General features: G+C 36.4%; 1 protein-coding gene across 2 annotated transcripts in view; it reads right to left on the reverse strand.

Annotated features, from left to right (window-relative positions):
• LOC150075335 (inactive rhomboid protein 1-like) overlaps positions 1-27,731 on the reverse strand; it is a 332,829-nt gene that overhangs the window by 137,090 nt on the left and 168,008 nt on the right. The window lies entirely within an intron of this gene.

The raw sequence follows: 27,731 nt of genomic DNA on the forward strand, positions 1-27,731 counted from the left end.
CTGAATTAAAATAATAAATAATAATATTATGATTATTGATGTGTAAACATGTTTAGTGGCACCTACTAAGTTTCTGAAGGTAGTAAAATCAATTTAGCATTAGCATTAGTAGAGGCATTTGATGCAAGAAAGCAAGCTTATGCAGCATCAGCCAAAAAAAAAAAAAAAAAAAAAAAAACAACTTCCACTTCACCCCTCTGTTCGTTCAAAATACCTGTCCAGCTGAGCCTTAAACTTATTTAGGCTATCAACCTCCACCACAAGGGATGGAAGTCTGTTCCACCAACCAACCAACCACCCGCTGGCTAAAGGCAAATTTCCGCACGTCTATCCTACATCTGTCTTTCCTCAGTTTGAATTTATGCCCTCTCAGGTGATTTTTCTGAGCTAGAGGAAGAATCCCATCAGCATTGAGCATGCTTAAACCATTCAAGGCTTTATACACCTCTATCAGATCACCTCGCTGGTGCCTAGTCTCCAGACACTGTAATTTGCAAAACTTAAGCCTTTCTTCGTAAGAGCACCCCTTTGTTCCATTCACTAATCTTGTTGCCCTTCTCTGTACTCGTTCCAGCAGCTCTACATCCTTCTTGAAATGAGGCCTCCAGACCTGTATACAGTACTCTAGGTGTGGCCTGACCATCGCCTTATACAATGGAATAATCACCTCCTTATCCCTGCTGGAAAAATTCCTGTATATCATTGACAATACTCCATGAGCTACTCTTGCAGCCCGTCTGCACTGCTCAGAGAACTTCATATCTGCCTGCACAACCACCCCCAAGTCCCTTTCATTCTCTACGACTGTCAGTGTTGTACCACAGAGTTCATACGTTGCTCTGGGGTTGCTGTTTCCCATGTGTAGTACTTTACATTTGTCAATGTTAAACTTCATTTGCCACCTCTCAGCCCATCTGCTCAACCTTTCCAGATCCTGTTGCAGCAGCATAGTGTCAGTAGTGTCCTTGACAACCCTGCCAACCTTTGTATCGTCTGCAAACTTGGACATTAAGCCCGATATACCATCATCAATATCATTTATAAATACAGAAAACAATACTGGACCCAACACTGAGCCATGAGAGACTCCACTAACAACATCAGTCCACGATGAGCAGTGTCCATTGATTACCACTCTCTGTCTTCTCCCCCTCAACCACCCCTTTATCCATAGCAGCAATTTGCCTCCAATGTCACACTGCTCCAATTTGTGTAGCAGTCTTCCATGTGCAACAGTATCAAAAGCCTTTCTAAGATCCAAGTATATAATATCAAAATTATTTCCTGCATCCAGTTCTTTTGTGACTGCATCATAGTATCCAATCAAGTTGGTTAGGCAAGACTTCCCCTTAACAAAACCATGCTGTGTCTCAGCTATAACTGAAGTCTTGTCTAAATGATCCTGCAGTGCTTCTTTAACCAGTGCCTCCATTAATTTTCCTGGAACAGAAGTTAAGCTCACAGGTCTATAATTACTCGTGTCAGCCTTTGATCCTCCTTTGTGAATTGGGGTCACATTTGCACATTTCCAGTCTATGGGTACCTCCCCTGAGTCCAAGGAAGCTCTCATAATTATGGCTAAGGGTTTGCTTACTTCCTTTGCTGCCTCCTTTAATATAACTGGATAGATCCCATCCACCCCGGGTGCCTTTCTTGTGTTTATCTTCAACAGTTTCTCCTCCACTTTACTCCCAGTTATTTCAAGATTCTGTAGCTTACTGCTAGAGTTGAATACACCTCTGGCATTCCCCTCGCTGAATAACTCCTCATGTGTGAATGTCGATGCAAAATATTCATTTAGTTTGTTAGCTACCTGAGCAGGATCATCAACACTTGACCCATCAATATCAAGTGGACCAATCTGATTCATCCCCTTCCTTCTAGAGTTTACATAAGTAAAGAACTCTTTGCTGTTTTTCTTTGCATCCCTTGCCAAGGATTTCTCGTAATCTGCCTTCGCCTGCCTAACCTCCTTTGTAACTTGGTTGCATATCAACTTGTATCTATCATAGGCTTCTGTGTCATGTGTTAATTTGTATGTATCCCATGCATTATTCTTCTCTGCCATATGCCTCATTAGTTCATCTGACATCCATTTTGGCCTAAACCTTGAACAATATTTCTTAGTTGGTATGTAAAGCCTAGTAGCTTCCAAGATAAGTTCTTTGAATGCTTCCCATTTTGAATTTGCTGTTGGTAACATCATCAGTTGGTCCCACTGTATAGAATTTAAATACTGTCTCAGTCCATCGTAGTCGCCTTTACGGAAGCAATAACCCTTCCCTTTACCCCTAATGGTAGTTACCTCTTTGAGTAAATCCCACTTCAGCACACTGTGATCACTGCCACCTAGTGGTTCATTTATCTGCAGATTCTTAATGCATGAAGAATCACTGCTGATAATCAAATCAAGAGTATTACTCCCTCTAGTTGCCTCCCGAACATGCTGATGTAGAAAACAATCATCCAATAAATCCACAAAAGCCCTGCTAGTGTGTTAGTAACCAGCCCCCAAAATCCAGTCAATATCTGGGAAATTAAAATCTCCCATTATAAAAGACACTCTGATTTACTGGCCCACTCTATTTCCCTGTACAGTTCCTTATTATACTCATCAGAGTCATTAGGCCTATAGCACACTCCTACTCTCAATTTTGATCTCCCAATGTTTATGTCACACCAAACTGACTCCACACTGCACTGTCCAGCGATGTCGACTGGCTTCACTTCCTTGGTTTCATGTGTTTCTTAACTAATAGCATAACACCTCCCCCCTTCCTATCCTGTCTATCCTTTCTGTAGACGTTGTACTCCCCAAATTGCAGTTCCGCATCCCTTATATCTGTGTGACACCACGGCTCTGATATCCCAACAATATCTGCCTTTGATGTTTTGAGCAATACCTCAAATTCATCAAATTTATTTACTAAACTCCTAGCATTGGTGTACACGCAAGTATATCTGCACCTGTTTCTATTCTTAGCTACCCTAACACAACCCATGTGTTTACTTGTACCGCAATGGCATTTGTGGATTATGAAAAGGCATTTGACTCCATACAGCATAAGGCAATGTTTCGGGCACTTTCCAGTGCCCGAAACATTGTCAAGATTTTTCACCATGGATATTATGGCATTTCCGTTTCATAACAAAGAAAAACAGAGTCGAGAGAGGAGATCGTGCGAAGGATCATGGGAGGTGGACGAGTTCAGAGCTGGCATAAACCAGCTGGTTGAGAAAAAACGTTTATGATTTAGGGCATACCACTTAGATGGCTTTGAGCTAACCATTGCCACCCTTGGCAGAAACCTTTTGGTAACCAGAGAAATGGATATCTTGTTTATTACATTTATTCGGTAGAGTAAGCAGAGGGCGTGTGTATCCTATTTATCCCTAACATTGATTTCGGTAGTGTAAATAGTGGGTGTGAGCACAAATTAGATCGTTCATGATTTCAGTTGTAGCTGTTTGAAATTTGGTAGGTGCCATCAAAGATGTTTACACATAAAACATCTTTCAGGTGTACAGGGTACACATGCAATTTTTTTTATTATTAAAATAAAATAAATAATCATAATATTAAAATATTGTGATTGACAATAAGCTTAATTTTACTTCCCATTTAAATCATATATCTATTAAGTTCAAAAAAAATTTACAGGAGCTATCAAGTGAATATCAAGAACAGAGTGGGGTTTGACATGCAGAACAATGAAGCTTTACTACAATGCAGTGTTCCTTCCTATGGTTACCTATGCTGCAGGAGTAGGGTTCCATAGGGCAGGCATTTTGAGGTTTCAATCCAAATTAATTACAATACAAAGAACAATGCTATTCGTAATGGTTAAATCTAGCACAGTAAGATAGATTGGACTTTGCCACTGGACTTGTACGTTACATACAGAGGGCTCAGTTATAGGATTAGAAGAAAAATCCCCACAGAAATCCTTGGATTAATCATCAGCACCCAGGTTGACAATAAAAGGGGGAAAAAAGAGGTGTTTGGACAAGCTGATTAACATTTGGAAATCCCAATGAGATACCTCTTCCACTGGTATTTTCACATCTTCTCAATAAACAAAATCAAAAATGATTTTCAACAAGCACGCATTTGTCATTTTTTCTTACAGGTCATGGGTCCCTCAACAACAAATTATATCAAGTTGGTCTTTACCATACTGATCTCAACCTATGTAGTTTGAAAGAAAATTGGAACTATATTTTATATGAATGCTCTTTGTATAGTAATTTATACTGGTCAGGAATTCCTGCTAATTTAAAATAAAGATAAATTGATTGAGCTGCAAGAATTTGCACTTAGTGTATATTTATGAAGATTAACTTTGTATCATAATGCAACAAATGCTGCTGTTGATATTCCCAGTGTTATTGTGTTAACAAACTTAACTGGCAGCAATAGCCAGAGTACCGAATGATGGCACCGATTATCCTATGCATCTTAAACAATTTTAACAATTATTCTATATAAAAATAGAGGAATTTATCTTAATGCTTTTTGTAGAATGCTTCACTACAACATCCTCCTAAGTTCAATCAGACGTAAAATTATTACTCAATGATTTCCTTCCCTCATAGACATATGAATAGTCCGACGTACCCACGATCGGCAGTCAAGATCTCCCAACCCAACCACCAACACATCAAACCACCACACCACCATATATACCTTGAGACAAGATGTTTTCTGACCTTGAGAGTCAGAAAACATCTTGCCTAATAATAAAATCATTAAACCCATTAAAATGATCACGTCGTATAAAAGTTAAAATCTTTAAATTAGCTAAAATATTGAACACAACCAAAGGAAGAAGTTATTCAAAATTGGGTTCAATTATTTTAGCTAATTTAAAGATTTTATTATTAGCCAAGATGTTTTCTGACTTTCAAGGTTACGTAGTGGTGGTTTGATGTGTTGGTCAAGATTGAGTCAAGATTGGGAGATCTTGACCGCTGATCGTGGATACGTTGGACCATTCATATGTCTATGAGGGAAGGAAACCATTGAGTAATAATTTTACATCTGATTGAATTTAGGATGGTGTTGTAGTGAAGCATTCTACAAAAAAGCTTTGAGGCAAATTCCTCTTTATTTCTATATATTAATACAAATGTAGAACTCATTGGGCATTATAGCTCTGTTTTATTTATCCAAATTATAATAATTATTCTAATATTGCTATATTGATAAATATAGCTGAGATGATACTAGATTTTTTAAGTTAAGGAAAAGTTAAAGGTTAAATTCTCTACTATCTTACTCCTGAACAGGATGTTGTTGTCAACAGTATGCTCTCTTTAAGGTACTAATGCCTCTGGAGGTTACCATATTTGAAGTATTTATTGTAGAATAATGGTTGAGTATCTGAGGATTATTTAATTAATCAATCAATGAGCTAAATATTGATTTCACATTAGTTTTAGTTTTCCAGCTGTCAACATTTATGTATCTTTATTGTTCAATCAGGAAAACTTCATATTATCTTGTTAATACAAAGTTCAAGGGACCTAAATTTTTACGTTTTGTAATAACAAGGTCCCCCAAAAGTGTCAAAATTTTGTCATTTTTTTTTTTTTTTTGGGGGGTATATCTAAGAATAATAATAATAATAATATCAAAAATAAATTAATTTAAATTAATAAAATAAAATAATAAAAATTAAAATAAAAACAAGTCTTGTCTAACAATACAGTAATAGGAATAACATATTTTTTAAAGGTTTTATTTGATTTGTAAGGTAAACTAAGAAAAAAGCAATTAACGGAAATGAAAATATTGTACAGTGTATATTTTGATATATACAATATTTTAGTATCACAGTAAAAAGAATTACAATCTTAATATAAAAGGAGACATAGAAACATTAACTTTTTAATAAATTAATCTAATTTAAAGAAAGAATCCAATGTTGTTTGCACAGTTTTTGTCCTATATGCATTTTTAACTACAGCACAGGCATTATCAAATGCAATACAGGTCGACCATCACTAATCTGGCAGCGTTGGGACCTGTGGGGTGCCGGATTAGTGAGTTTGCCAGATCACCGGTGGTTATTTTAGCACACACAGTTTACCCAACAGCTAACCACCTCCTCCTACCTTTAACATGTTGACTGCCAAGCTAGTTTTAAAAAAAAATTCCCCAGGGGCCAAAAAATATTTAGCAAATAATTTGATTAGTAATTTTAAAATAAATATTGTAATATCAGTGTTGTCCTTTTTTTCGCTTAAAATATATATACTGTATATAAAAAAAAGTGTTTTTTATGTCACATATATGTGGCCAACGTGGCCACATATGTTGGTTACTTTATTTCTTGAGAAGTCATGTCAGGCACGTACGTGTGATGCTATTACAGCATACATATGAAGGTCATTTGTGATTAGTTTATTGCACGTGCAGTGAGCGCTGCAATAAGTTTGCCAGTATTGTTAGAGATTTTGTGAAAGCAAGTTCATTAGGGCACTGTATTATCCATCATATTGTGTTGTGTTTTTCTTCAAGTTTGTACAATTGTGTTGTAAAAAAAAAAAATCTAAAAAGGAATGGCTAAAAGAAAATTACTAAAATAAGAGGAAGTCAGAGAAATTGCTGGAATTTACAATTACACGGAGTTAAACTTCTAACAGACACACCGCTGTCAAGTTTTTTCAGAAGTTCAACTTTATTTGTTATGGACAATGTACGGTGTTTGCACTTTCAACCACAAGAGGCACTTCCTTTATGTATTGGAACCATGGCTGGGGCTAAATGTGTGCAGGTTATAATAATAAATGCAGAAAATCAAATGTGGGAATGACTTGCCAGTGTTTATGAGTTTGCGCCAACAGCTGATGCTGCAACCAACAGCATCAAAACAGTAGCGGAAGGTCAGTGCGCCAAACCGGGAAATTTGAAATTACGTTCGCGGAAATTATGTCCGAATTAGCGGTGGAACCGGATTATCAGATTAGTGATGGTCGACCTGCAGTTGTTTCTTTATCAACATTACTGCAGGTCACCATATTCTCTATTATGTTCAATGCATTTTGGGCATCTTTTTTTTTTTAGAAGGCAGTGTGTGCACTTCTTCACTTTCGCTGTTGCTGGTAACAAAAACATCATTGTTTTGTTTGGTGCTTGGCAGCTCTTCTGGTGTTGGTGTTGCAGTAGTAGCAACTTCATCATCCACCTTCACAAACTCTTCATATTCGCCAACAAAATCCATCTGTTCCTTCAAATTCTTCAATATTGCTATCACATTTGTCTGCTGGGTCATGTTTTTCGATGATATTCTCTCCATAGCCACTCTTTCTGAAGCAGTTGACTATTACACTTGATGCAATACTGTCTCAAGCAATAACAAGATTAAGGATAGCATCCAAGACATTCCACTTTGGCTGCAAATTGTTCCCTCCTTCTATGTTGCAGATCAAGTACCTTATCAGGTGGGCTCTGTATGCTCTCTTAGGTTATAAATAATGCCTTGATCTAGTGGTTGCATTAAACTGGTGGTATTGGGGTAAAAACAACAGCCGTATATTTGTCAACTTAGTGTCTCAGCAGAATAATCTAGAATCATCAAAATGTTCCTTTTTTCTGAAGCCATTCTTCTGTCCACTTTCGATAACCAAGACTGAAAAATTTTGACCATAAGCCAAGCACTTCTATTGGACTCATAATCACAGGGAAGTTGGTTAACTGCTTTAAAACATCTTGGCTTGGAAACCTTACCAATCAAAAATGGGCATTTTGTTCACTGTTCTGTTATGCTGCAGTTGAGATGGCAGTCATCTTAATTGCATCATAACAGAACAATGTGTCTTTGTTTACTAAATTTTCCACGACGACAAGACTCTCCTCGAAAAGCAAATGTTTTGTATGGCAGCAAATTATAAAATAAACCTGTCTCGTCATGATTAAAAATATCCTTTGCCTCATATTTTTCAAGAATGGACTGTACAGAACACAACCAATCAGTAGCCTTTTCTTTGTCGACTAATCCAGACTCACTGCAATTTTTTTTTTTTTTTTTTGTTATTTGGTTTTTAGGAGCATTAGCAATTAAAGCCATATTTCTCCGGGAATATGCGGTGGTCATTCCCTTGACCTTTCCGCATCCTCCGTATTTGGTGGTGACAGGCTTGAACCCCGGTCTAATCAAGAAGCGTGTGCTACGCACTGCTGCTCCTTCCCACCTGGCTACGGAGGCACCAAACATTTTGTGAAACCAAGTATTCCTGTCTTTAAATCTTTGGAGCCAGCCACTGCTGCATTTTAAGTTGCTAATTCCATGTTTCTGAGCTAAATAATTTGCCTTTTCTTGCAAAATCGGACCTGATTTGGCAAATTAGATGCATGCATTTGTTGGTACCACTTGAAAAATTTTGTTTCAAGCTCCTTGTGTTTTGCACCATGAATTTGTTTCCTTTTTTTCATCACTGCTCTAGTGTCACACACTTCTTCAAGTCTTTTGGTTTTTGAGTATTGTAGATAAAGCAGGTAAAGGGATATTATATTCGTTTGTTTACGTTTTGTCGCCATAACACTACTAGATAAGATTTAATATAAACAAATTTTAAATTAATTTAAAGAAACAAGTTCCAAAAAAAGACATCAACTCAGATAAAAATGGCACAAAAAATAGATTGCTGTATATGGTATGAAAAGGCTCTTTGAACTGGGGTAACAATTGCAACTGACCTTATTCCCGTGGAGAGGGAGGAAGTGCATGTAAACAATTTAGAAAAACTTTTTAATATTTTGTTAATTTAACAACTCATCCTTCAGAAAGATGTTTTTCAGAGTGCACTTGATGTTGTAGCTACAATAAACTGCTTTTGTTTACACAAAACTAATTTCTAACAAATCAGTGCCATCCTTTGGGAAGTAGGGAGCCGAGTGGCCAGAGGCAATAATAGGGGCAATAATCAGACAGCTCTGCCAAGATTTGTAATAAACATACAAAATGACAATATTTATTTCTCACGGGGTGAAAAAGAACTTTGTAATACATATTAACCTAATAATCTTATTGGAACTCTGCATGCATGACTATAACTTAAGATTCTTGAACTTGTAACACTGACTGGGCATGGTACTTCTATTATTTCAACTTGTAACTCATAATTACTGTACTTTTCATAACAATTTTAAGGGGAAATAATGAGAGCTAACAATAATAATTAGGACTGCTATAGTATCCTCGTTATCAGGCCCTGGTAACAATTTATATAACCGATTAGTGTCTGCACTGTCATTACATAGAGTGATTATCAAATTCTATCCATACTCACATTTCATTAAACCTATGACTATCAGATTTTGTAATATGAAGATTGCACACAGCAGTCAACTAATCTTCTATGCCTTCTGATTTGCCTTTCTGACATAATTCCTAAGAAATATTATACATTTCTACTTCTTTTGAAGACACTGGTTTTGAATTCTACAGCTACAATGGTTGTTTTATTACACAGTTATATGAAATTTATAAGGTCTTTGTTCTTTATGAAAGCCAAGAACTTATATTAAAAACATTCTCAGGATAACTATGGTTAACATGGAATAGTCCCAAGCTGAAGTAATTTTTTACACACTAGCTTTGATAATTAAAATAGATAGTCTTATGTAAATAAGTTTACAATGTATTAAAGCTTTTAGTTAATTTTTTTTTAGTTTGTATGTGAATGTCTATTAGTTAAAATGGTCCACCTTTCCATGGTATGGATAAGTACTCGGAAGTAGACTTCTTGGTGATAGCTGCTTCTGAGTAGCCAAGAGGCCAGAACAACACACACACACACACACACACACACACACACACACACACACACACACACACACACACACACACACACACACACACACACACACACACACACACACACACACACACCTGGCCTGTTATACAGAGTTCCTGTATCATCACGTGTTAAACAAGGTGTATTTGATTGATCATTCTAGGCGCTGTCCTACCTAAATACATACATACATACAAACATTCTCCCATGGACAGGAGAACTTTCAAGGTGATAGTGCAATCATTCACTATGTCAAATGCATGAAAATGCAGTTTGAGGAGCCCGAGCCCAGTCCTGGCCAGTCTAATCCAATTGAGAATCTATGGGATGAAATGGAAAAGCATGCTTTTTGGCTCACAGTCCTCTACCTACACACTCCAGCAACTGCTGACAGTTTTGTTAAATGAATAGTCTGATATTTTTTGTGTCACTTTTCGGCACCTTGTTCACTCTAATGCTACACTATATCAGGGCAGTTATTCGGGTGTAGTGGTCCAGCACTCTATTAAACTGTTCTGCTACCTTTTTCTCTTCGCGGCACACCTTAAGTTATCCATAGCATACCAAAATCTTAATCCCCCAAAAAGCATAGTTTATGACAATGTTAATATGAATATGCTATAAGTCACAACAGAATCAATTATTACTGTTCCTACAATCCAACAGAAATCATTTCCTGCTATATATTAACATTTTATGAACCCTAAATCACTGTACAAAAGCAACGCTAAGAAAAGAAAAAAAAAAAAATAATAATAAAAATTCTATTAGTATTAAGCCAAATAATTACGTATACCTTCAATGTGATACTTGTGCCTGCTTTGCTGAACACAGACGGTTGATGCGTGGCAGAATTGTTGACAATGCAAGCCTAATTTCTTCATCAATGGATCTGAGTCCCTCCCTCTTTGATGTTTTAATTCCAGTCAAGGTTGAAAAGCCCAGTTCACACAAATACGTAGTTAAAAATGGTAATAGCATATTAATTGCCATCTCAGAGCTAGCTGGGTATTCTTTCCTTACTGCCAACCAGAATGTGTTCAATTGGACTTCAAGATGTTTTAACAGCAATGTTCTGTCTGCCTTCAGATCTGTTCGCTCTTGTACATTCATTAGAAGAGATTTTATATCTGCAACAAATGGATCACGAATACAGTCGAAACCTTCAATGCTCTCTTCAAAATAATCCTTGAACTTTTGCTGCAAGTTATCTAAATGTTCTTTAATGAAGTCCATCGTCACTTCATTACCAGCAGCAAGTGGCCATACAGTTGGAAACATCTCAAACAACCCATTTGCAATGCATTATATCCACAAATCCACCTTATTCTGAAAGCCCTGAATCTTATCTATACTCGTAAAAAGATTTTCGTTCTCACCTTGCATTTTTTGGTTCAGCTCATTCAAGTGAATGAAAATATCGGAAAGATATGCCAACTTCGTCACTCATTCATCATCTGCAAATAACTCTATACTCATGCCCCTCAACTGTTAAAAACGTCTGTACCTCCTTCTTAAGTTTGAAAAGGCGCATTAACACTTTACCACGTGACAACCACTGACACAAAACGGGGAAAAAAGCCGTGATTTGATGAAGTTAACGACTTTTACTACTTCGTCCAGCACAACTTTCAGAGCAGATGGCAAAGACTTGGCAACAATGGCTTCACGGTGAATAAGACAATGGTCATATCATATGTCAAGGTTCACTTCAATCACTTTAGCTGCCAAGCCTTTAACTCGACCTGTCATGGAAGCAGCAACACAATCCTTACAATTTAATTCATCTTGGAGCATATATTCATTAGTAACACGAAATATTTCTTCACCAATGGGTCGCTTGGGTAGTACTTTGAAAAAAAGAAATTTGTTGCAATTACATCTCCATTGATGAACCGAATGTTGGCAAGAAGTTGAGCGTGACCACTAACATCTGTGGACTCATCGATCTGAAGTGAGAACTTCGGACTGCTGCTGATTTTCTCCTTCATAATGTCTTCAATGTCACTGGACATATCACTGACTCAGCGACTGACTGTCAGCTGAGTGTGGAATTTTTGAAATTTCATTAGCAGCTTCTGGGCTCAGGACTATTTTCACCATCTCATTAACAAAGTTTTGGCTATTATGTGTGGCTTCTTGATCTTTACAATAAGTTCGCTACATTATAGCTAGTTTCCTGTACTTTTTTTGAAATACGTACCGACGGAGTCATGAATGTTGCCTGTTTTTTTGTTTTGTTGCAATGACCGTTGAAAATAATTGATATCTTTGCACAGCAGATAAGAATGTTTTGTTGAGAAATGCTGTTTCAGTTTACTAGGAACCATAGCAACATTGCTCAGTTTTTCTCTGCACACGAGACACCTGGGGGTTGGGCATGTTTTATCACCTCACAAGAAAAATCCAAAAGAGAAATAATTATCACTATACTGTCTGCACACTAATTTTTGTTTCTTTTTTTTCGGGCTTGGCACTTTCAGTACTTGCACTCTTGGACGGAATACTCCTTACCAGGAACTTGTCCATTGTTAAAAAAAGAAAATCAACAATGTTATGGCTCGCAATCACAGTTTCCTGACTATTTCAGAGCACATTTGTGTAGAAACTGAAAGTAATAGATGTGGAACCAATACTCTTCGAACAGAGGGAAGGGCACATCTATTGCTTTAAAATATAGTCTTATAACAAAGGGTGGGTGCATCGGCACTGGAACAAAGTAATAAAATTGAAGCAGCATGGACAAACAGATACCAATATCAAAACAGCCAATAAAATAATAAAAGACGGAAGATGTTTTGCTAATCCTTACACTTTTAAGGAATAGCACGTACATATCTAACTTTAACAAGTGGCATCTTATTTCAGTCAGTGCAATGACAAAGCTAGAAATATTGGAAGGGCAAACACACAAATAACTTTAGAAAGTGAGTGTTGGTTACCCAAATGAAAAATAATTTACTGTCCCACACGTACAACATTGTGTTTCAGTAAAAATGGCATATTGTGAAAAAAAAAAAAAAAAAATGAGTAGCATTACAAGCATATATAAAAACTATAATTGGGAGTAAATAATGTACAGTTAAATTTTACAATAGGTAAAAGTTCTCAGTTGTCAATTTTTAATCATAATAAGTATAGTATTATTTATAGTTATCAGCAAAGTTATTAAAAAACATAAAACAAAAGTTAAATACAATACTTCAATGGTCTATATAAAAGAATAAAAAGGCTTCACTATTTCAGTTTTTATATATCTGATACTGTATGGATAAATGAAAGTAAAACCAGCATTTTTATTTGATGTGAATTAAATTTGCCTTACTGTTAAAATATTTTTACTGAGGGTAAACGCCATCAGACAGAACAGACAGACAGTCACATCACAGGGTCCCATACAGATGAAAATGCCTATTTCAGAAGACACTATCCATTGTTTATGAAGTCCATTAGAGCTGACATTTACTGTATATACTATTAATGTAATAAAGTAATTAAATATAAAACTGAAGTTTGAAAGAAATAAAAATAAGAAAGATATCAGAAGGCACCCAAGCAGCCAAACTCTGAATACAGGAACTCCCTGACTTACATAATACTCGACTTAGGGAAATTTGACTTTACTTAAGTTTTTGCCGGACAGTGCAAACTTATTTTGTGTTCTGTAGGAATAAATGGAGGTATCGTGAAAATATCGTAATGCGAACCCAGTAACACATTGTTTTTTTTTTTTTGGTAATACATTCCAAGACCTTGGAAGTGGAAATTTTCAATACATAACTAAGCTATTTATCTCTCTAAAAGGTCATTTTTATAAAGGAAATTGCACTACACTTTCATCGTTATCATATGTTCCATTGTAAGAATCAATTTTGAATGCCTTTGTGATATTTTTTAAAACACATTTCTGGAGGTCACCGCCATAAAACAATTGACCTTCCAGTTTACTGGGCTTTTCTGTTAGCATAATCTATTATAAAAGAGTAGTAAACTCGATCTTATTGCATCTGCGATAATACCGATAACTGGATTTCTGTTTGGTTTGGTTTGGTTTGGTTTGGTTTTATTGGCGCATTAGCATCTAAGGCTATAATGCGCCAAGACCAGGTAATATATAAAAATTTAACATCTCAGTGACCTAATTAATTAGGCCACCGTGTCCAGATCTAATTACAATGATAAATCAATAAACGAAATAATAATAACATGAATTTTAAATACGATTAAAAACGTTTATTGCTTTCAAAAAGCTAAAAATAGCAGACACATTGTCATTGTCAGATAAAATCTGACTGAGTGTATACGGCTCAGTCAGATGGCTAAAAGCGGTAAAACGGATATTGCTAAAATCTGGACAGTCAACTAAAATGTGTCTAATTGATAAAATTGTGCCACAGGACTCACACATAGGAGGGTCATCAGCCCTCAGCAAAAACGAATGAGTCAAATGACTATGTCCTATGCGGGTCCGGGCGAGAACAACTTCCTCTTTACGATTCCTGCGCAGACTAGACTGCCACGGTTCAATTAAAGGCTTTATAAGATATAATTTATTCGCATTCTGTCTATTCCACGAATCCTGCCATTGGGAGTGTATCTTTTCGTGTATTATTCGCCTGCAGTCTGTATAAGGGACTGACAGGCAGCGATTATTATTGGGAACTGCTGATTTGGCTGCATTGTCAGCCAAATCATTTCCCTTAATCCCAATGTGGCTGGGAATCCAGCAGAAGCGGATATCATATTCACGTTCTCGGAGGAAGTGAATCTTCTGCTGAATGCTAGACAGAACTGGATGAGAATTATATCTCACAGATATTAAAGCCTGTAACACGCTGAGAGCGTCGGTATACAAAATGAACCGTTGGTATTCGCATTTACTAATGTGATCCAAGGCTAACTCTATAGCGAGCAGCTCTGCAGTAAATATGCTGCATTCAGAGGGAATCTGCTCTGATGTAATGCTGTCTGTAAAGACAGCGCTGGATTTCTGTGGATTTTACGTTACGGTATTAAAGTGAAATGAGTTCCCCTTCACTGAAATCTTGTCAAGCATATAAAAAACATAAATAAATTTTCAGAATCTACCCTTCATTCCTATTTCCTTATTACAATGGTGAAAGGAAAGGGACCAACAGGAAAGTGCAAGTGCTGGCAGCACTAGGAAACGAAATAAAATTGATTTATAAATGAAGATGATTAATTAAGGAGTAGGACAAAGTTTGTCATCTATTGCACGGAATGAGGTCTCGCTGCTTCAACAGTGAATACTATTTTAAGGGACAGTGCGCGTATAAAAGAACATGTTAAAGGATCAATGCATTTAAGATCAACAGTGATCACAAAACAGTGTTCAGAAACTATATCGAAGATAGAAAAGCTATTAATAATATGGATGGAAAATTAGATTCAGAAGCGAGTGCCCCTGAGTCTAATGACCATTCAAGCAAAAGCAACAAGTATTTATGAAGATATTAAGGATAAGTACGGCGAACCCCAAGCCAAGTTCATGGCAAGCAATGGGTGGTTTAATAGGTTCAAGAATCCTGCTGGTTTCCAAAACATTAAAATATGTGGTGAAGTCGCTAGTGCCGATTCTGCAGCTGCAGAGAAATTTTGTGATGTGTTGCCAAAAATTATTGAACGTGGCTGCTATTCAATGTAGAAAATTTTTCACACTGACGAGACTGCTCTGTATTGGAAAAAAATGCTGAATTGAACATACATTGCCAAAGAGGAAAATACAATGCCAGGTTGCAAGACATCAAAAGGTACGGCCATGCTCTTGCTTGGGGCTAATGCAGCAGGAGATTACAAATTAAAACCACTGCTTGGTGTACCATTCTGGAAATCCTAGTGCATTTAAGGGCATCAATAAAGTCACCCTACCATGCATTTCTGATCAAACCAGAAAGCATGGATAATAATATCTCTCTTTGAGGAGAGGACTGGTTTAAATGCTGCTTCATTCCCGAGGTTGAAAAATATTGTAAAGAATGATGTTCCTTTCAAGATTTTGCTTCTATTAGAGAATGCTCCTGGACATCCTATGCATCTAGATGATTTCAATTCAAATGTGAGAGTCATATTTCTACCGTCAAACATGATTTCACTCATCCAACCCATGGATCGAATTTAAAAGCATGCTATTTATGCACATTTGCTCAGGCATTGTCTGCAGTAGACGGTGAGAAAAATTTTACATTAAGAGACTTTTGGAAATCTTACAATACGCCATCTTAAACATTAATAAGGCCTGGACGGAAATTACTAAAAGTTGTTTAAATAGCGCATGGAAGAAAATATGCCCACGGCACATAAAAGGCTTCAAAGGATTTGAAAAAGATGAATCGTACGAAGAGGTTACAGATAAGATTGTAAAGGCTGCAGAGCTACTTCAAGTTGGAGGTTGATGCCAAAGACATGGGAGTCATATGCAGTAGTTAATAGAGGAAGAAGAGAAGGAATTATATAACGAAGAACTTATTGACTTGCAGGCAGCGACAGTGAAAGAAGAAAATGCTGACGAAGCTCAAGATGAACCAAATGAGGAGCCGAGATGCTTCATCACCAGACAGATGGCAATGACATTTCGTGAAATTGCACCGGCAAATGGCAAGGTTTGAGAAGATGGATCCTGACAGCGAATGATTCTTAAAAGTTAACAGAGGGGTGAATGATATGCTTGCTTGCTACAATGAAATCTACAATGAAAAGAAAAAAAACCACCATCCAGTCATCCATTAATATGTTCTTTTGTAAGGTTGAGCGGCTCACCCATTCTAATCTCCACAGCAGCGTACTTATCAGCTGAAGACGTCAAATCTGGCAACGATGCTTGAGAGGTAAAACTTACTGACACTATGCCTGTCTTCTCTCATTTTTTTTTTTTTTTGTAATTTTATAATTTTAAAATTTTTAAATTGCACGCTTTTGTAATTTTTCCTGGGCATGAGATAAAAAATTGAATAAATACAATAAATAATTCTATTTACATGTTCGTTGAACAATTCTTTTTTGATTCAATCAATTCAGCAAGCACAGTTGCGTAGTGCTGCACAAGCATAGGGGAAATTCCGACTTACATAGCGTTCTGCGGAACGCAACTCTTGTGTAAGTCAGGGAGTGGCTGTACTGTCATCGCATCTTAACCACCACCCCAAAGGAAAAGTTGAACTTTTTTAATACACAGACAAAATAATTCAACAATTAGATACTATATCTGCAGATTATACATATTTAAATGTATATCATAGATGGGAAAAGTAAGAACACTGCATTCAAAACATCTGCAAAAATCCATAGGCAAATTTTTATCCAGGTCGAACTGTATTCCGTGAGATATGAACAAGTGTTCCGCGAAAAATTGTAATTAATAATTAAAAAATTTAAAAAAATACATTTTGCACTTTTGTAGTGTAAACTACTTTTGTATCATTATAATATTTAACATAATTTTTTTTCTGTTATTAATATACTGCCATAGACTAATAATCAAATAGACCGCAGAACACTTTATTTTGGTGGGCTTTGCATAGAGAAGTAAACTTGAAAAAAGGAACTTTAAAACGAGAAGTAAAGTATTTATGTAGTGCAACTGTGGTCGATGAAAACGAACACAATATTGTCACACTTCAAAGTGAGGATGAACAATCGCAGCCTTTTGTTCCCCAAAATTCCGAAGTGAAAAAACAGGACCCAAACAATAAAAGACCAAAACGAAAGTATGATGACAGTTATTTGAATTTTGGCTTTACAAGTGTTGGAAATAAAGATGCTCCTGTAATAAAATATAATAAAGGTAATAAAATATTAACAAACAGTTCTTTGGCTCCCACTAAACTTGTGTTTCATAAGTGTTTTGTGAATATGTTGTGAGATGAAAAGTGTTTCGTGACTAAAAAAGTTTGGGAAACACTGATCTGGGTAAATCTCTACACTTGGATTATTATTATTTTTTTTTTTTTGTTGCCTATACACTTAAATCTATTGCTGTTTTGCATACATTGCACTTGCACCATTAAAATCCACATATAAATATATATATTGAGAAACTGTCTTCCTACATGCAAAAAAAATATGCTTAATGTTGGACTCTAGACATTGTCTACTGACATCCTTACACCTCAACAAGTGCAAAAAGGTCATTTGCACTTGTATCATTTTCAAAAGTTCATTCCATGCCTAAAATTAATGAGCATGTTTTTATCATTATATTAAGATAGATAAGTAAATCTCTTGAATAATTAATGCACACCTTAATGCTAAAACTAGTACATAAATCTACAGCACCATAGATTGAATATTGGACTATAACTTCTTGTTGACTATTTAAAAATTAATTATCCATGAAAATATTTATTCAATAAAAACTGGAAGAAATTTTGTTCAATAAAAACTGGAAGGAATTTTGTTCAATAAAAACTGGAAGGAAGCAAAAATAGTGTCATTGTGTTATAAATAAGGTGATGAAAATAATCTTTATTGCACTAATGTTTCACAAATTGCACTGCTAATCCCCAGTCTTTAGAAATTATATTAAATGCGGTTAATTACAGAAAGTATGCTGTGCTGATGTAGTAATCTGTCATTTTCAATACATGGCAAATTGTGGACTTCCAAGTGGATATGGTTCCTTCAGGAATTAGGAGGAAAATGCATCAAAAGCTATTAATACTGTTCCACATGAAAGACAGTTGTACAAATTGGAGTAATGTGGAATTAGGCGCAAGTTACTACTACTACGAATAAAGGGGTGGTTGAGTGGGAGAAGAGAGAGTTGTTATCAATGGGCACTGCTCTTCTTGGATTAATGTTATTAGCAGACTTCCTCAGGGTTCAGTGCTGGGCTTATTGTTCTTTTCAATATCTATGAAATTTATTAATGTCCAAGTTTGCAGATGATACAAAGGTTAGCAGGATGGCGCAGTTAATGACAGTAATGATAGGGTATGCTATAACATCTAGAAAAAACTGAGTAGATGGGCTAAAGAAGTGGAAATGAAATTGAAATTTAATATCAACAAATGAAAAGTACTACATATAGGTAGTAACTCTCTCAGAACATACCAATTGGGTGGTAAAATCGAGTTTTTTTTTTTTTTTTGTTTGTGTTTTTTTTTTTTTGTATTTTTTGATTATTCGTGATGAAAGAAACTGCTTCTCAAAGAAATCTGTATATCCATTCCCATGAGATTCCACTTTTTTTTTTTAATAAGATTTTATCTATGAGTGGGATCACTTCTTTCATAACATGAGTGGGCCCATGGAGATTATACCAATCTCTAAAATTTCAACACTTAAAAGTGCAGCCATTTATCAATATTTCAAGATCATATCTTCCCCCCCCCCCCATTTTTTACTGATCACCAATGGACTTTAATAGCAAACTATCATTTTCACATTACTACAAAGTAATTTCTGCAAACCACAAATACAATTTTATAACCAAAGCAGTTTTCTCTTTTTTATTCCCTCACTTTTTTTTTAGAAACATTAGATATTTGCATGAATTTCCTATCTCTTCTTCACCATGCCTGTCCATCCATCTGTATATAACAATTTAACTCCCAGTATACAGATTTTCCAAATATAAAATTTCATGAATGAAATATTAAAAAAAATCATATAAAATTTATAGAAAGCTTTGTCAAGCCATCTCAAATTTCATTAAAATCAGATAAACAGAAATCAGGATAATTATTATTTCTTTTTTACATACAATTTGTATGGAAAAATAATTCATATAGTAAACAGTTTTAATGCAGTATTGTTAGCTTTAGAAAGTCTGTGCATGGTTCCTTTATATTGTTATGTAAGACTCATGAACATGGTGTCACTTGTAAAGAGATAAGCATAGGGAGAAAAGAGATTTAAAGTATATGGGAGAAGAGCAATAAAATATTATATAGTTGGTAATTAAAATGAATGGCTAAATTTCAAAAATGTAAGACTATAGTTTTATTAGGTATTCTATAATGTTATAATCATTCAGTAATTAATTGATATAATAACTATATTTACTTTTCATTTCAGTTAATCAGAGAAAAAGAAAAAATATCCATTAATTTTAAGGAAAAACTAGAATGGGCCTGAAATGTAATTCACTGCATACATTACCTAACTGGCAATGAAAGTATGTCATCAGATGTTCAGATATTACTTAACAAGAAAACGTTCAATTGATATCACATTTTCAGCATATGTTTCATTGGTCCCTGGAAAGCTTTTAAGATTAATCATAGCCCCCCCCCCTCCAAAACCACAGAAATCTATTCATATGAATTAAACTACATTTTGCATATTACTCTAGTACAGAAAGTTGAATCAAGACCAAATTTACAGCCTATGTTCTGTTGGTCCTTGGGGAATTTTCAGGTCCAGTTACAACTTCACAGCCCTCATTCCCTGCCCCTCTCACATAAAAACTGGCATAAATGAAAGTATGTTTTTGCATTAATCGACAAGAAAAATGTGGACTGCTACCAATTTCAATACATATTCCATTGGCCCCCTGGGATGGTTCTAAGCTCAACTCTGATCCATTTCAATATTTCAATGCTTACTTAGAATATGTTAGGAATCTTTGTAACAAATTTTCATGTTGATGAGTTGACTTATTTTGTTATAAATCATGTATTACTGTTTGCTAATGTGCCTGAAATGAAACACACTTATGTATATTAACTAACTTGTTTTTCTGTTGATTTTTACAGTACAATTTTAGAAGGTGATAATGTAATAAGAAGCAGATATTTCTTTTTGAATTTTGTCCTGCTGAAAAGAACATTAAAAGTTCTATGAATGTATAATATCATATCTATAGTTTTTTTTTTTTTTTTTTTGTCATGAAATTTTAAAAAGACAACTTTCAGAACAGCTATAATGCAACAGCATATTGAAGATTTTTCACTCTGTCAGAAAATGTTAATACTATTGTCCCAAGAGTAAATATAAAATTTCAAGTTCACAGCCCCAATAACTATTTTTTAAATGAATTTTTTTGTAAAATCATTCTATTTTATTTTTTTCAAAAATCAATCTAACTCTTTCAATGGAATGTCTTGTGAAGGATGTGCAGCCATGTAAACAAATGAATGACAGATGGCACTTTGTAAACAAAGTGCCATCTGCCATCTTTGGGAAGAACACGAGAGCAGAAGATTCAAGTTTCTGTAAACACTGGTCAGTCAGTGTCACATTGTAACATTAGAAAAGTAAAAAGAAATTCTGACGATATATAAAGTAAGTTTGCAAAACAGAGAATCAGAAAAAAAAGTACACAGAACAGTAAAACAGTTCCCCAGGTTTGCATATTAAATGTAACTAAACCTAGACACAGCCCCCTCTCAAAGTAATCTTCTTCAGTTGCATCAGTAATTTCTTGTTCACTGTAGAAGCAATGGCAGCCTCATAAATATGTTTTATATTTGGGAAAAGGAAAAATCAAATGGGATGTGGTAACACAACAGTATTGTGTTTAGTGAGCTCTTGTTACCTAAGTAATGAGTGATTTGGATGGGTTTCCCACCATTTTAGATGCTTTTGGCGAATTGCTTCTTGCAGCTGGCATATTATCTGTATTGTACATTCCTCATTAGCATTTAGCATTAGTAGAGGCATTTGATGCAAGAAAGCAAGCTTATGCAGCATCAGCCAAAAAAAAAAAAACCCACTTCCACTTCACCCCTCTGTTCGTTCAAAATACCTGTCCAGCTGAGCCTTAAACTTATTTAGGCTATCAACCTCCACCACAAGGGATGGCAGTCTGTTCCACCAACCAACCACCCGCTGGCTAAAGGCAAATTTCCGCACGTCTATCCTACATCTGTCTTTCCTCAATTTGAATTTATGCCCTCTCAGGTGATTTTTCTGAGCTAGAGGAAGAATCCCATCAGCATTGAGCATGCTTAAACCATTCAAGGCTTTATACACCTCTATCAGATCACCTCGACGGTGCCTAGTCTCCAGACACTGTAATTTGCAAAACTTAAGCCTTTCTTCGTAAGAGCACCCCTTTGTTCCATTCACTAATCTTGTTGCCCTTCTCTGTACTCGTTCCAGCAGCTCTACATCCTTCTTGAAATGAGGCCTCCAGACCTGTATACAGTACTCTAGGTGTGGCCTGACCATTGCCTTGTACAATGGAATAATCACCTCCTTATCCCTGCTGGAAAAATTCCTGTATATCATTGACAATACTCCATGAGCTACTCTTGCAGCCCGTCTGCACTGCTCAGAGAACTTCATATCTGCCTGCACAATCACCCCCAAGTCCCTTTCATTCTCTACCACTGTCAGTGTAGTACCACAGAGTTGATACGTTGCTCTGGGGTTGCTGTTTCCCATGTGTAGTACTTTACATTTGTCAATGTTAAACTTCATTTGCCACCTCTCAGGCCATCTGCTCAACCTTTCCAGATCCTGTTGCAGCAGTGTAGTGTTAGTAGTGTCCTTGACAACCCTGCCAACCTTTGTATCATCTGCAAACTTGGACATTAAGCTTGATATACCATCATCAATATCATTTATAAATACAGAAAACAATAATGGACCCAACACTGAGCCCTGAGGGACTCCACTAATAACATTAGTCCACGATGAGCAGTGTCCATTGATTACCACTCTCTGTCTTCTCCCACTCAACCACCCCTTTATCCATAGCAACAATTTGCCTCCAATGTCACACTGCTCCAATTTGTGTAGCAGTCTTCCATGTGCAACAGTATCAAAAGCCTTTCTAAGATCCAAGTATATAATATCAAAGTTATTCCCTGCATCCAGTTCTTTTGTGACTGCATCATAGTATCCAATCAAGTTGGTCAGGCAAGACTTCCCCTTAACAAAACCATGCTGTGTCTGAGCTATAACTGAAGTCTTGTCTAAATGATCCTGCAGTGCTTCTTTAACCAGTGCCTCCATTAATTTTCCTGGAACAGAAGTTAAGCTCACAGGTCTATAGTTACTTGTGTCAGCCTTTGATCCTCCTTTGTGAATTGGGGTCACATTTGCACATTTCCAGTCTATGGGTACCTCCCCTGAGTCCAAGGAAGCTCTCATAATTATGGCTAAGGGTTTGCTTACTTCCTTTGCTGCCTCCTTTAATATAACTGGATAGATCCCATCCACACCGGGTGCCTTTCTTGTGTTTATCTTCAACAGTTTCTCCTCCACTTGACTCCCAGTTATTTCAAGATTCTGTAGCTTACTGCTAGAGTTGAATACACCTCTGGCATTCCCCTTGCTGAATAACTCCTCATGTGTGAATGTCGATGCGAAATATTCATTTAGTTTGTTAGCTACCTGAGCAGGATCATCAACAGTTGACCCATCAATATCAAGTGGACCAATCTGATTCATCCCCTTCCTTCTAGAGTTCACATAAGTAAAGAACTCTTTGCTGTTTTTCTTTGCATCCCTTGCCAAGGATTTCTCGTAATCTGCCTTCGCCTGCCTAACCTCCTTTGTAACTTGGTTGCATATCAACTTGTATCTATCATAGGCTTCTGTGTCATGTGTTAATTTGTAAGTATCCCATGCATTTTTCTTCTCTGCCATATGCCTCATTAGTTCATCTGACATCCATTTTGGCCTAAACCTTGAACAATATTTCTTAGTTGGTATGTAAAGCCTAGTAGCTTCCAAGATACGTTCTTTGATTGCTTCCCATTTTGAATTTGCTGTTGGTAACATCATCAGTTGGTCCCACTGTATAGAATTTAAATACTGTCTCAGTCCATCGTAGTCGCCTTTACGGAAGCAATAACCCTTCCCTTTACCCCTAATGGTAGTTACCTCTTTCAGTAAATCCCACTTCAGCACACTGTGATCACTGCCACCTAGTGGTTCATTTATCTGCAGATTCTTAATGCATGAAGAATCACTGCTGATAATCAAATCAAGAGTATTACTCCCTCTAGTTGCCTCCTGAACATGCTGATGTAGAAAACAATCATCCAATAAATCCACAAAAGCCCTGCTAGTGTGTGAGTAACCAGCCCCCAAATTCCAGTCAATATCTGGGAAATTCTATTTCCCTGTACAGTTCCTTATTATACTCATCAGAGTCATTAGGCCTATAGCACACTCCCACTCTCAATTTTGATCTCCCAATGCTTATGTCACACCAAACTGACTCAACACTGCACTGTCCAGCGATGTCGACTGGCTTCACTTCCTTGGTTTTTATGTGTTTCTTAACTAATAGCATAACCCCTCCCCCCTTCCTATCCTGTCTATCCTTTCTGTAGACGTTGTACTCCCCAAATTGCAGTTCTGCATCCCTTATATCTGTGTGACACCACGTCTCTGATATCCCAACAATATCTGCCTTTGATGTTTTGAGCAATACCTCAAATTCATCAAATTTATTTACTAAACTCCTAGCATTGGTGTACACGCAAGTATACCTGCACCTGTTTCTATTCTTAGCTACCCTAACACAACCCATGTGTTTATTTGTACCGCAATGGCTCCCAGCAGTCTTTGAAATACCATGCATCTTGTTTTTCAGGCTTCTGCTCATTCTAATAGAAGCAGTGCAAGAATCTCTTTCACCTCTGCCAGTGGCTACTGTCAATCTATTGGTCTTTGTCTCCCCCCCAAGCTAGCAGTTTCAAAGTGGCACCTGGAGGAATGAATTCCTAGTGCACAATACCACAATGTTATAAAAAAAATTATGTACCAGTTACATAATGAGTTAAACACAAGAAAGGCACCTGGGGTGGATGGGATCTATCCAGTTATATTAAAGGAGGCAGCAAAGGAAGTAGGCAAACCCTTAGCCATAATTATGAGAGCTTCCTTGGACTCAGGGGAGGTTTTTTTTTTTTTTTTTTTTTTTTGTACTTGTTGGCGCATCGGCTTCTGTGGCCATAATGCACCTCCCAAGGTTTCTGCAGTCCTTTAATCCAAGCCCGAGGTGGGATTCGAACCCACGACCTTTGGGTTACCAGGCAGGCACTTTACCCACCCAGCTAGCCCGGTCGGCCTCAGAGGAGGTACCCATAGACTGGAGATGTGCAAATGTGATCCCAATTCACAAAGGAGGATCAAAGGGTGACACAAGTAATTATAGACCTGTGAGTTTAACTTCTGTTCCAGGAAAATTAATGGAGGCACTGGTTAAAGAAGCACTGCAGGAACATCTAGACAAGACTTCAGTTATAGCTCGGACACAGCATGGTTTTGTTAAGGGAAAGTCTTGCCTGACCAATTTGATTGGATACTATGATGCAGTCACAAAAGAACTGGATGCAGGGAATAACTTTGATATTACATACTTGGATCTTAGAAAGGCTTTTGATACTGTTGCACATGGAAGACTGCTCCACAAATTGGAGCAGTGTGGCATTGGAGGCAAATTGCTGCTATGGATAAAGGGATGGTTTAAGCGGAGAAGACAGAGTGGTAATCAATGGACACTGCTCATCGTGGACTAATGTTACTAGTGGAGTCCCTCAGGGTTCAGTGTTGGGTCCATTATTGTTTTCTGTATTTATAAATGATATTGATGATGGTATATATCAAGCTTAATGTCCAAGTTTGCAGACGATACAAAGGTTGGCAGGGTTGTTAAGGTTAAGGACACTACTGACGCTATGCTGCTGCAACAGGATCTGGAAAGGTTGAGCAGATGGGCTGAGAGGTGGCAAATGAAGTTCCTGCTGATAGTTACTGTATTTCTGGTGTTTCTCAGTTGATCAATTATCTGGTTTAAAATATGGATAAGAAGAAAAATCCTAGAGGTGGGGGAGGAAGAGAAGAAGAGCCTGGCACTTTCCCCCCCCTCGCAAGTTCCCAGGCTACAGGGAGAGGTGGCTAAAAAGCCAACAGATCCAAAGCATAAAATTACAATTGTTAAAGCTGGTTCATCTTCCGTTCAAGGTGCAACTTTCAGTTCTAATCCAGGAGTTAATGGTACAAGGAATGAGGATAAAGATGTAGGTTCCATGACACCTGTTGAGGTTCAGAATGGTGTTATAGATCAGGGAACACAGAGTGAAGAGATCAGAGAGGATATACAGGATTTACAGTTAACATCAGAGCCAAGGATATCAGATGCTTCAGAGGCTCATTCAGAATTTCTTAATGTTGATGTTGACAATTCTTCTGGGGATATTAGCAGACGAAGCATAGGTACCAATGTCAGAGAGAGCAACATAATAGTCAACAATATATACGAGCAAAGATACAGATATGGGGATGTAAATACAGTATATGAGTTGATTACAAAGTTAAAGAAGATTGTGGTTGATTACACCACGAGCGAAGCCAACAAGGTTATAAAGACAGCATCAAATTTTATACTAGATAAATGGGTTGACATGGAGATAATTACTACAGCCTTGCTCATTGATAATGAGCGTTTGAAGGCTAGGATTGATGAGCTACAATTAAGAGCCAATCTATTCGATGATCTTATTAGAGATCAGTCCAAGCTGTCAACAATTGGAGAACAACAGGTAGTTTCTTATGCAGATAAATTGAAATCAGGTGTTGTAAAGGGGCAATTGGGTGCTCAAGTTGTTTTAGAGGATCATGAAGGTGTGTCAGATGGAAGTCATTGGCATCAACCTAAAAACATTCAGCAAAAACAGGGCAATGCTCTTATATTGCGAGCAGAAGACAATACTCAATTTACTTCCAGTCAAGAGGTGAAGGATGTTGTGGCTCAATCCCTGAAAGAAGGCTTTAAGGACATTAAAATTAGAAATTTAAAAATGATAAGAAATAAGGGAGTGCTGATTGAAACAGTTAAAAGGGAGGATTTGAATAAAATTATCAATTCTGAACAGTTAGTAAATAAAGGTTTAAAACTAGACAACATTAAACTTTCAGACCCTTCAATTTTAGTATATGATGTGCCAAAGGATGTGGAAAAGGAGGAATTTTTTGAGGACTTGTTTTATAAGAACTTTAAGGATTGGTTTTACTGAATTGGAAGTTAAAGAGGGTGTATTATTTAGATTTTGTACTGGATCTAAAGCCAGGTATAATAATTGGGTTATAAGTATGAATCCAAAATTATACAGGTGTATCTTAGCTTGTGATAGGTTATACATTGGGTTTGCTTCTTTTAAATTCAGAAAGTTTGTAATAATATCCAAATGCTTTAAATGTTTGGGATTCGGGCATTCAGCTGGTAACTGTACACATAGGACTGTGTCTTGTGGGCATTGTGCCCAGGGGGGGGCATAAATATAGTGATTGTCAAGATAAGGATGGTACTCCAAAATGTGTTAATTGTAAAAGGAAGGGAAGGATTCATGATCATTCTATAAGAGATGTTAATTGCCCTGAATATATCAGGGCATTGGAAATTGCAAGTATGCGAATTAATTATGATGAATAATGCTAGTACGTATGATCATAGAGTAAATTATTTAAGAATTGTTCAATTGAATGGGCAAAAATCAAGAAATGTCATGGATGAAATTAAAGTTGGTATGATTGAAGGAGGTTATGATATTCTGTGTCTCCAAGAACCTTATGGATTTCCAATAACTGCTCATGTTATACACACACTACTGTAGTTAAACCTAAAACTGCTATTGTAGTTTTTAATAAGAGTTTTAATATCACTGTTATATCTAGTCTTTGCTCTGAACATGCTACTTGTATTCATGTTTCAACTAATGTGATATCATTTTATTTAGTATCTCTATACTGTCCACCTTCATTTAATATTGATATTTCAGTGCAATACTTAGAAAATGTAATGAATTTTGTAGCTTCTAGTAATCTTATTTTAGCAATGGATGCTAATGCAAAATCACATTTGTGGTATAGTGATATGGTTGATTATAGAGGTGTTCAATTAGAGGAATTCATTTTATGTCATAATTTAAGTGTTTTGAATGAACCTTTTAAACCATATACTTTTGATAACATTCATGGTGTTTCCAATATTGATATCACCTTAGTAAATA

The sequence above is a fragment of the Mastigoproctus giganteus genome, chromosome 14 (genome assembly GCF_048544385.1).
Source record: "Mastigoproctus giganteus isolate SK-2022 chromosome 14, ASM4854438v1, whole genome shotgun sequence".
Lineage (NCBI taxonomy): Eukaryota > Metazoa > Arthropoda > Arachnida > Uropygi > Thelyphonidae > Mastigoproctus > Mastigoproctus giganteus.